Source organism: Bombyx mori, chromosome 8, assembly GCF_030269925.1.
Source record: "Bombyx mori chromosome 8, ASM3026992v2".
In the NCBI taxonomy this organism is placed as follows: domain Eukaryota; kingdom Metazoa; phylum Arthropoda; class Insecta; order Lepidoptera; family Bombycidae; genus Bombyx; species Bombyx mori.
The window spans coordinates 13635028-13647073 of NC_085114.1; the positions used below are offsets into that span (position 1 = coordinate 13635028).

Below are 12046 nucleotides of genomic sequence, written 5' to 3' on the forward strand. Positions count from 1 at the left end.
ACACACCAACCCTATGCTCGTCTTTTTTTTATTGCTTAGATGGGTGGACGAGCTCACAGCCCACCTGGTGTTAAGTGATTACTGGAGCCCATAGACATCTACACCGTAAATGCGCCACCCACCTTGAGATATAAGTTCTAAGATCTTAGTATACTTACAACGGCTGCTCCGCCCTTCAAACCGAAACGCATTACTGCTTCACGGCAGAAATAGGCAGGGCTGTGGTACCTACCCGTGCGGACTGACAAGAGGTCCTGTCAGATGTATTTTTAAACGATAGGCAGCGGCTTGGCTCTGTCTGTGGTATTGCTGACGTCCATCAGCGATGGTAACCACACACCAACCCTATGCTCGTCCGCCTACACTGGCAATAAAACACAAAGGTGTAGCTGCCCGATAAAATAATCTGCGTCTCTTTTTAGCGCGAGGCTTAGAAATGAATAAACAATACGTCAAATTTCCGGTAGTCGTTGCATTATAAAAATAAAATAAACGCATACACTGCTCAGATAAGCATCGTATGTTGTACGACCGTGGCAATTCTGCTTACCACTTCTAAACACCGAGCCAATGCCTCAAATACATTCACGTAATGTATCTGCCGATGACGTCACTGAAGGCCTAATTAATCGTCACATTATGACACCAAAACACGCGTAAGAGGTGTGACTCCCACCTGCATAGGAGATAAGGCCGCGAAAGCGATTGACCTTGGAAATTGAGGTTCATGTATAACAGACCCTTCTAAAGACGTTAATATCTTTTAAATAGATTTCGAGAACACGTAACTTGTACGGGCAGAGAACGCATTTAATTCAAGCGATTCTCTTTTCTGTTCAATTTTTTTTATTGTTCAGATGGGTAGATGAAGCTCACGGCCCATCTGATTTTAAGTGGTTATCATAGCCCCTAGACATCTACAATGTAAATGCTGCCGCTCATCTTGAGACATGAGTTGTTAGGTCTCACTTTTAACAGTACAATGGCTGGCCCGCCCTTCAAACCGGAACGCATTACGGCAGAAATGCCCGTGCGGACTCACAAGACGTTCTACCACCAGTAACTCAATTAAATCTTTCATCTATTAAAATATCTTACCCTCGTGTTTGGTAATCCCGATACAATCGAGGTAGACTGTTCTCTTCATCTCTGCAATTGTGCCGATAGAAATCTGTCCTGTGACACATTTTTAGGTGCTCTGATTCCTGATCAAATTTTTTTGGGAACTTCTTCGAGCAATAGATGCCAAAAAAACACACACACACACACACACGCACACATGCACACGCACACACACACACGCACACACACACACACACACACACACACACACACACACACACACACACACACACACACACACACACGCACGTACGAATTATATTCTTACAGATCGCTCTTCCTGGTTAACTAAATTTACCTGGTGACCTAGCACTGAACCACTGACTTTTATAACACAGGTTTTCCTAGCATAAAAGTCAGGGAATTTTGTTATTGTAGGTATACCTCGTAAAAAAGCCATGTATATTATTATACTAGTGTTATGAATTATTGCACGTGTTTGTATTTTAAGAGGCTTGAATAAATATTATTATTTATTATTTATTTATTTAATTTAGCACGGGAAATCTGCGGAGAGTTTTTGGCAGTATTGTTAGTGAAGCTTTTCTCGTCATCATATGTTAGTATGGCGAATCGTCTAGGGTCTACATAGAAATAAGCGCCAAGTCTACATCTCAACATCATCTACTTTCCATTTATCTAACTGAACACAGCTATCTTTCAGACATGATCAAGGTTTTAATGGTATTCTAACACGGATATGATTTCGTTGTAGGAATAGTGATGTTACCTACCCCACTCGGACACTTGATGGTGACAGTACACATAGAGTGTACAGTATTAAATTCATTTCTACATTATTCAGTTTTATGCAATCCACGAATTTCAGTTTAATTTTTGTCTATTGATTTTCTATTTTTGTGTATCTGAAGTTTGTATTCTTTGTACGAGGAGCAATGCTGTTTGAGATACAGCTTTTATCACCTAGTTCAAGCACAGATGCAAAGTATGATTGTGTTTCTACTTCTATGTTAACAATAAATAAATAAATAAAGTGGTTACCGCCGCTCATCGACATCAGCAACGCCAGGGGTAGAGCCAAGCCGCTGCTTTTTTTTCTACCTATTCGCTGGTAGCCTAAGGAGCTATTCCGGTTTCTCGTTGATGGGTAGGTGAACTCACGGTTTCGACTTGAGAGAATTTGCTAACACTAGTTCTAGCAAGAGCAGTTCTTTGCTGAAGTCGTCGTGGCCTAAAGGATAAGACGTCCGGTGCATTCGTATCGAGCGATGCACCGGTGTTCGAATCCCGCTGGTGGGTACCAATTTTTCTAATGAAATACGTACTTAATGTTCACGATTGACTTCCACGATGTTGAAATAACATCGTGTAATAAAAATCAAACCCGCAAAACTATAATTTGCGTAATTACTGGTGGTAGGACCTCTTGCGAGTCCACACGGGTTATTATCATCTTGCCTAGTTCTGCCGTGAAGCAGTAATGCGTTTCGGTTTGAAGGGTGGGGCAGCCGTTGTAACTATACTGAGACCTTAGAACTTATATCTCAAGGTTGGTGGCGCATTTACGTTGTAAATATCTATAGGCTCCAGTAACCACTGAACACCAGGTGGACCATGAGCTCATCCAGCCACCTAAGCAATAAAAAGTCGTGAAAATAATACGAATTACTCATAGGCGATCAATAGGAAGCGACAAGGATGGCTTATGTGTAGTGATAGAAGCAATGCGGCTAACATAGTTAAGGTCCTTTAGTTCTCCAATATACGCAAAACCTAACCAATAGCAGAAAAACACGAAAAAACACTGCGCACATTTACTTGGTAAACACTGTTTATAGATAAGCACTGGTTTTTGCTACTGCAAAATCAAATGTAAACTAACGTAAAACAATCATGAGTTTCCGCAATTCGATAAGGCTAATAATGACTGTTTACATTGTGAAATTAGGAAATGATGAATGGAATTTAATATTATCCACGACATTCTCCTTCTTCTTAGTATTTTCTTCACATACAACCGAATCAGAATCGCGACCCGCTGAGAAGATCCGACGAGAAACTCAGCTTGCTGATGCTATATTATTTGTGGACCAGCTGACGGCCCACCTGGTGTTTAGTGGTTACCGAAGCCTACAGATATCTACAACGTAAATGCCGCCACCCGCCTTGAGATATGAGTTTCAAGGTCTCAGTATAGTTACAAATGCTGCCCCACCCTTCAAGCCGAAACGCATTACTGCTTCACGGCAGAAATAGGCGGGGTGGTGGTGCCTACCCGTGCGGACTCACAGAAGGTCCTACCAACAGTAAAAGTATAATTATAATTATACAAATCGTGAACGATTTAGATTACCATACAAAAAACAACGTACATATTTTTCAATACGGATCTGTCATATGTTCGTCACACGGATATCGCCTTGCCTTTACTTATAAGGCTAGCGAACGAAGGTAATTAGAATGTAATCAGAATTTGCTTTATTATTCATCTGAGTCAATTGTCGACAGACGTCTGACCACGCGGCCGTTTAATTAATTTTTTTTTTTTTTTTTTTTTTATTTATAAACACGCCACGTTAACTAGTACCATGATAAGTTCGTAAAGAACTTGTGTTACAGGTACCAGATAACGGAAATAAATGTAAGATTTTTATTATACACATACATATATTTAATATACATCCATAACCCCGGAAAAGACATTTATATTTATCATACAAATATCTTCCCGTGGCGGGATTCGAACCCGCGACGCCCTTGTGTAGTGACCATGTCACTTACCACTACACCAGACGCTTGTCAAATTATTAATCTGAGTCAATTGTCGACAGACGTCTGAGCACGCGGCCTTCCGGCACCCGTTTGATTAACATTATCAAATCTTCATCATGATCAAAATGCGCAGAGCAAGAACGCTTCATATTCGACTTATCCAGTCCCCAAGAAGGGTAAAGGACCTCTTGTGAGTCCGCGCGGGTAGGTACCACTACCCTGCTTATTTCTGCCGTGAAGCAGTAATTCGTTTCGGTTTGAAGGGCGGGACAGCCGCTGTAACTATACTTGAGACCTTAGAACTTATATCTCAAGGTGGGTGGCGCATTTACGTTGTAGATGTCTGTTAGCCCGTCCAACCACCTAAGCAATAAATAAAAAATAAAAAATTTGGTCGTCTTCAATTCAGTCGATGACGGCACAAGCGCGACTCCATGTCAAGCCGCTGAGCTGAAGACCTCCTGATAACACTAGTGCCGGTAACGAAATTAATGACGGCATACGTAATCAGGAGTAACCTCCTCCGCTCCCAGAGCCCAAGATCATGTCTCTGGTATCTCGAAACTACAAAAAAAATATCCATTTCAACAACTAAAATCGTATACCTAGATTAAAACAGATTTGATACATCATCATCATCATCATCATTATCCTGCCCTTCTCCCAGTTACCTGGGGTCGGCGCATCATGTTTTCTCCTTCCATACTCTTCTATCATATACCATTTCTTCGCTCACTCCCCTCTTACCCGTATCGTCTTTCACGCAATCCATCCATTTCTTCTTAGGTCTACCTCTTCCTCTATATCCTTCCACATTCATAGATTTGACACAAACACAATTTATTTTGTATGAAAAAAAAACAAATTGTTCTTCTATTGAGAGGCAAAAAGAACCTTTGATATTGCCTATCGCATATTTTGTGTGGCTTAATAATTTCTAATACAATCTACAAGTAGATTTTACAATACCCATTTTGAAATACATTTATACAATACATTATTTGTAGCTGTTGTGTTGTTTTATTTGATCACATGCAAACAGACGGTTGTAAGATCTTTTGTGTGAATGTTAACGACCATTGTTAGCATTGGAAAACTGATTGTTTCAACGTAATTCAAGTTCATGTTTATGAATATTTCAGACATTCATTCTGACGTCACGGCTCACGATATAGTTTTTTATAAGCCTAAATACACAATCCGTGTGGTATTTTAGTGCATATTCTAATGGAATACGTACTCAACAAATGTTCTCGATTGACTTCCACAGCGAAGGAATAACATCGTGTAATAAAAATCACACCCGCAAATTTTAATTTCGTAATTACTGGTGGTAGGACCTCTTATGAGTCCGTGCGGGTAGGTACCACCACCCCGCCTGTTTCTGCCGTAAAGCAGTAATACGTTTCGGTTTGAAGGGTGGGGCAGCCGTTGTAACTATACTTGAGACCTTAAAACTTATATCTCAACGTGGGTGGCGCATTTACGTCGTGGATGTCTATGGGCTCCAGTAACCACTTAACACCAGGTGGGCTGTGAGCTCGTCCACCCATCTAAGCAATAAAAAAAACACAGAAGATGTCACTCAACTTAAATAGAGCTATGATATATGGAACGAAAAACTGCTTCCACGAAGGAGCCGGTGATATCAACCTGTGAGGACGAAACCTAAGACCAATTTAATCAACTGTTTTATCAATTACAAGTATTTGTGACTTAACAGGAAGCCATGATCCGGCGTACAGTAAATCATCGGTATTTGAATCCGATAAGTTTAATCAGTCAGTGCCAGCTCAATGACAACGTATCGCTGAGTCATACGGCGCCAATATCGTTACGTGAAGTACAGGTGAGTATTGTTTGTTTGTTTAAATAATACTATAGCTGGGAGAAACTGTTTGCTTAATATACATCGAATCGCCTTGTTTTGAACAAGCTGGCGTTTCTTTTAACTTGCGATTAAACAAACCTCTGGTCAATCGATAGCCATTAAAACAAAACCCGTTTGATAGGTATTTCAAATAAAAAAAATCCCCCGACTTTTAGCGTCGTCGCATTTTTACGTTTTTGCGTATTGAAATAAAAGTATTGATGTATTTTTTAGGAATGGCATATTCAATTGATTGTGATTTCGTATCGAATAGGTTTTATATTTTAAAGCATTACCAGAGCTTACAGATTACTAATTTTTTATTGGAGCAATTGACGCGGAAGTCTTTTCCGTGTGGGGCTCGTTAATAGCGGCTATAACTTTTCTGAATGTCTTATGTCTTTGGATCTCGAGCGAATCATCGGACTACCGCCTATGCGTTGGACCCATATGCGCTACTTGTCTGAGTATTACCGATTAAAAACCACTGTCGCTCAAAATGAATCCTTCCATACGCCTTGAGATAAGAATCGACGTCCCCGTTGTATTGTAATACCGCTCTCCCTCCCTTCAAAACGGAACACACGACTACTTTTGCGGCAGAAGTAGGCAGGTTGGTGGTACCTTTCCATTGGGGGCTAAACAAAGATGTCCGTGTTGAATCGACTAACCGTATCTTGGTGGACTAAGCCAATTTATTGCTTAGATGGGTGGACGAGCTCACAGCCCACCTGGTGTTAAAAGGTTACTGGAGCCCATAGACATCTACTATGTAAGTGCGCCACCAACCTTAAAATATAAGTTCTAAGGCCTCAAGTACAGTTACAACGGCTGCCCCATCCTTCAAACCGAAACAATAATACAACAAATGCCGTTGTGCAAGGCTGAAATCAAAATCAAGAGGCCCCGTCGTGTCGTGTATTCCCACTGTATTCCGCAACAAATATTTTGATAATCCGTGACACATGTCCACTGACTTAAGCTATGACGTTCAATGTTGTATCAAAACTATTTAGATTTTGATAATAATGATTTATGGCTAACTACGTTAACTCGGTGTTTTGAACGTATCTACTCTTGTTTGCGTTGAGAGGTGAAATATCTTATCTATTAAAGGAAAAACAATGGTGTTTTTTTTCATCTCCGTGCACACGATAACTGCGATAAAGGTAATTTGCTTAGGGGCGTAATTCCTGTTCTCTGCAGCGGTTTCGTTTGCATGCCAAACTTTTGCGTCCCGGAAATCCTTTTAAAAGAACACGAAATCATCAATCCGGAGTTTTTGGAACGAAGTTCCTTATGGGACGATGCGGAGGGGTAACCTAACCGGGAAAAAACGTCCGTAACGTAAGATTTTTGTTAGTAATGCACACAGTGTACGACTTAACTTTGTAATAACGTATAAAAAACAACATATTTATTATCATTCATTGACCACGATCTCAGAGCGTTCGTTTGCGCAATACATTAACTCTTATGCAAACAACCGCGAATGAAGTGTACCACAATAAGTTCGCACGTTACCGAATGACCGTGGGTTGTTGCGAAACCTCCAGTTTTATTTTCGTTATACCTCGAATAGAACTTAAAATTAATATTTTTATAATAATGAACCTCGTTCCTACCCGGTGTCCCATGACACCACACATTTATTTGTTTTGGGATTAAGAGATTACTGGTGACACGGATTTCCGGTTTCACCAGGACAGGTGAGCGAGCAAAGACTCAGGAGGTGTGGGATATGCTAGCAGCTGCCCGAGCGCCTCCAAAGGAAACCTAACCACTCAAGAAAGAGCAGCTGCTTCGCGAATAAATCCACTACCGGAATCAGAATCGCAACCCGCTGAGAAGATCCAGAGAGAAACTCAGCGAGCTGAAGTATGGGTTAAATCTGGAGTAACGTTCGAAGTTGTCGTGGCCTAAAGGATAAGACATCCGGTGCATTCGTATATACCGATGCAACGGTGTTCGAATCCCGCAAGCGGGTACCAATTTTTCTAATGAAATACGTAATTGTTCACGATTGACTTGCACGGTGAAGGAATAAAATCGTGTAATAAAAATTAAACCCGCAAAATTATAATTTAGGACCTCTTGTGAGTCCGCATGGGTAGGTACCGCCGCCCCGCTTATTTCTGCCGTGAAGCAGTGATGCGCTTCGGTTTGAAGGGTGGGGCAGCCGTTGTAACTATACTGAGACGTTAGAACTTATATCTCAAGGTGTGTGGCGCTTTTACGTTGTAGATGTCTATGGGTTCCAGTAACCACTTAACACCAGGTGGGCTGTGAGCTCGTCCACACATCTAGGCAAGAAAACAAAAAAAAATTAAAAAATAACACCGTGGCGGCAGTTCATTCCACAGACTTCTAGAATAAAGCTAATAAGCACTTTCTGTCAGAGACGTGATTTTCTTCGTGGTAGAATCGCAATACGCTCCAAATCATCCATCGAAATTCCTTAACTGTATACATGAATAAATAACACCAGATCGACATTCACTAGAATAATGTATTGCGCTATTCCAGTATATCTAGAATTCTTAACACGTTGTTGCGTAATGAGGTGAATGCTATCAGCGGAGATGGTGATTGTTGACTCACGGTGTCACCTTCGAGATACATAATGAATTGAATTTAGCACTCTCATTATATCTTTATTAGCTGTATCCTACTAGGACATATTATGCGAAGAGAAAATGACTTTCACGGGTGGTAGGACCTCTTGGGAGTCCGCGCGGGTAGGTACCACCACCCCGCCTATTTCCGCCGTGAAGCAGTAATGCGTTTCGGTTCGTAGGGTGGGGTAGCCGTTGTAACGTTGTAACTATACTGAGATCTTAGAACTTATGTCTCGAGGTGGGTGGCGCATTTACATTGCAGATGTCTATGGGCTCCAGTAACTACTTAACACCAGGTGGGCTGTGAGCTCGTCCATCCATCTAAGCAATAAAAAAATAAAAACAAAAAAAAATAAAAAAAAAAGTGTGTGTGTCCGCTCCGACGCACGACTGGAGTTTACTGGATATAAAAAATTAAACGAAACAATACGAGAAATAGTTCTATATTACGACAACACGATACACTACAGATTATTAACAAATTAACGAGACACAAAACAAACGACTAACAAATATATGAAAATACAATAATGAGAGAAACGCGCGATCAGTACGAGGCTTTGTGGCGGACTGCCGGCGCAGCAGCCCGGCGTCACCTGCGATAACGCGGCCGCGCGTTGGCTCCTGATTGGCGCGCGCACGCATCACGCAATCAGGAGCCAATCAGGCGCATAACGCATTTCGTGTGACATGCTAGTACGATTTTGGTCCCCATAATTTTCATACCCCGGGCCTATATATGTAAATCGATTCTAAAGGAGTAAACTCCAAAAAGACTGGCTGTGTGGAAGAGGATAGGCGTGAGAACGGTTCGAGTACAGAGATGACGTATGATAAGCCTGAATGGAAAAATGGATGCTGCACCAATCCAAATGGGATAAGGTCGAGAAGAAGAAAACATGTAATATTCAAGTCAGCTCAATTGACAAATGTATCTGGAATACAATGGACAAATAGCATTCGTTAATCTGTATGGAAATTTTATGATTTATTATTATTATTATTTTATTGCGTAGATGGGTGGACGACTTCACAGCCCACGTGACGTTAAGTGGTTACTGGAGCCCATTGACATCTATAACGTTAATACCGCCACCCACGTCTCAAGTATAGTTACAACGGCTGCCCCAGTCTTCAAACCGAAACGCATTACCGCTTCACGGCTGAAATAGGCAGGGTGGTGGTACCTGCGCGGACTCACAAGAGGTCCTACGCCCAGTAAACTTGAACCAGAACTTGAAAATTTGCATACGTATAAAGCATCGAATGCAATACAATAATCTTATGACTTAAATCTAATACCCTGACTAGCCTCAATAGGATAAAAAAAGATAAAATTTAATGTTATTTCAGTTTTCTATATAAGCGTGTCTTTTTCGTTTTCAAAAATAAAATATTATACATTTCTTAATTGAAAACGCTTGAGTTGACACTCGATTTGGTCGTTTGTTTAACGTTGTCAGTGGACATCACTTATTATCAAGGCTATCGTCCAACTGTTACCAGATTAGGGTAATTGGACAATGTCTTCTTTATATACGAGCTGGTTGCACAACATCTGTCCAAACGCAATTCACCTTGAAGTGGACGCTCTTGTATTAGGAAACGCGTGTTAATAAAATGATATATCGGCATTCCTCATTGTAGAGCGACAGAATATGATTTAGTTTTAAATACTATGTATTTTAAGTAGATTCGTGGTTTTGTTTAATTTTTGAGGCATCAAGTATCAGAAACTTCTTTGTTACGAAGCCAGAAATCATTGTCAGTTTGATACTATAACTAAATATAACTCTGGCTTTTTTGCGCAACAGAAGGCAATTAATTTTGAAGCAATAATACCATATACAATAACTGATAATAATAATGATAATAATCTATATATTAATACGTGAAGCAAAAACTGTATATCCCTTTTTACGAAAATTGCGCGGACGGAGGAGTATGACATTTTCCACACTTATAGAGAATATAGAGAAAAAGTGCACAATGCTAATATGTTTTTAAAATAATGCATAAAAGATACATTAAATCAATAAATAAAACATTACACAAACTACATACCATGTATTTGACGCACACACGCATGCATACTATTTATTGTCAAACTTTTGTTCTTGACGTCTGTTGTCAAATTGAGAATAGATTAAATATTTTTTGTCTTTATTAATATTTTTTTATAATGTAGCCTTGGCGAAATTAGTGATTATAGAAGTATAAAATACATCCATAATAGTGTACAAACTTACAATTCCAATTAATTATAGTCGAATTTCGACTACTGCGGGACCTCTAGTAACTGATAATAAGATAACTGGGCTTACTGGACTTTCTGTTACGAACGCACTGAGAGAAACCGAAAACCGAAGCAAATGGAAGCTGAGGGTACAAAGAGCCACGAAGGGCTTTCAAGGACACGACCTTCAGCAATGAAGTATTCGACTAAGAAGAAGACCATATACGATCATGATAAAGTCGCTATTAAATTCTTGTTTATACAAAATCGACTTTACGTACATATATGTATATAAATAAAAGGGAAAAAAAATTTAGACGAACGAAATCGAATAATTAAATTGTTGATTTGATATTTCTTGTCGAAGGTCGACCACAATACATTGCTTATTTCTTTTTCCTTTATTGCGAGTGGCTCTAGATACAATTATAACTTTAATATGAGGCATTATTAATTTTCGTAATTACTGGTGGTAGGACCTCTAGTGTGTCCGCGCGGGTAGGTACCACCACCCTGCCTATTTCTGCCGTGAAGCAGTAATACGTTTCGGTTTGAAGGGCGGGGCAGCCGTTGTAACTATATTTGAGACTTTAGAACTTACATCTAAAGGTGGGTGGCGCATTTACGTTGTAGATGTCTATGGGTTCCAGTAACCACTTAATACCAGGTGGGCTATGAGCTCGTCACCCTATTAAGCAATAAAAAAAAGGCAACCGATATACGGAACATCATTCAGCGTCCGTTTTTTTTCCTCTCCAGCTCCCCTGCATTCGGTACCAGCATGCAATAATCAATTAATAATAGCATCAAGCCTCGGACTACGGAAATTAAAAAAAAAGGATGTAACGTATCACATGTCCTTAATGGGCTGCTCAAATTAAACCATACAATTCCATGTGAATTCGCTTTATTCACCATCAATAATACAAACGAGTCTTCTTAAATAACAATGTCTACAAAGCAATAAGTCACGTATTTACTGATAATTTCATATAATATGTCCATTTTAGTTTTCGTATTGCAATATTTCAATAAATTCCAAATTTAATAGCTACTCATAACAAAGAATCGGCATCTTATCTTTCCTCGAAGACTATTTAAAAGAGTTTTTTTTTTTTTCAAATACATCTTTAGTAAAACCATTGGGGTTTTCAAAATTTTAAATAACATCGACAAGATAAACAAATTAACTAATAAATACTATTATAAATTTTATTATAGCTTACTTTTCTATTAAAACGTTATTTCTATTCCCTTTCAAACCTTTTCTTCTTCTACTTCTCAATCGTGTCACTCTTGACAGAGTGGTCGTGATCGTCATGTAGTCACCTTTTAGTCCCCTTTTAATTTAAAAATAATATATCCAAATAAAACTAAATCCGTAAACATTTCAATTTTGTTCGAAACATTCTGTTCAATGTCTCTAAGTAGACTGACCGTAAATTAGTCTACCTACCACGCTCCCCC

General features: G+C 39.6%; 1 long non-coding RNA gene across 1 annotated transcript; it reads left to right on the top strand.

Annotated features, from left to right (window-relative positions):
• Positions 1 to 3561: 3561 nt before the first annotated feature.
• On the top strand, positions 3562 to 4866 carry LOC134199298 (uncharacterized). The gene is made up of 2 exons (XR_009973732.1): positions 3562 to 3724; positions 3915 to 4866. It is a non-coding gene; the product is annotated as an uncharacterized LOC134199298 (long non-coding RNA).
• The last annotated feature ends 7180 nt before the right edge of the window (positions 4867 to 12046 follow it).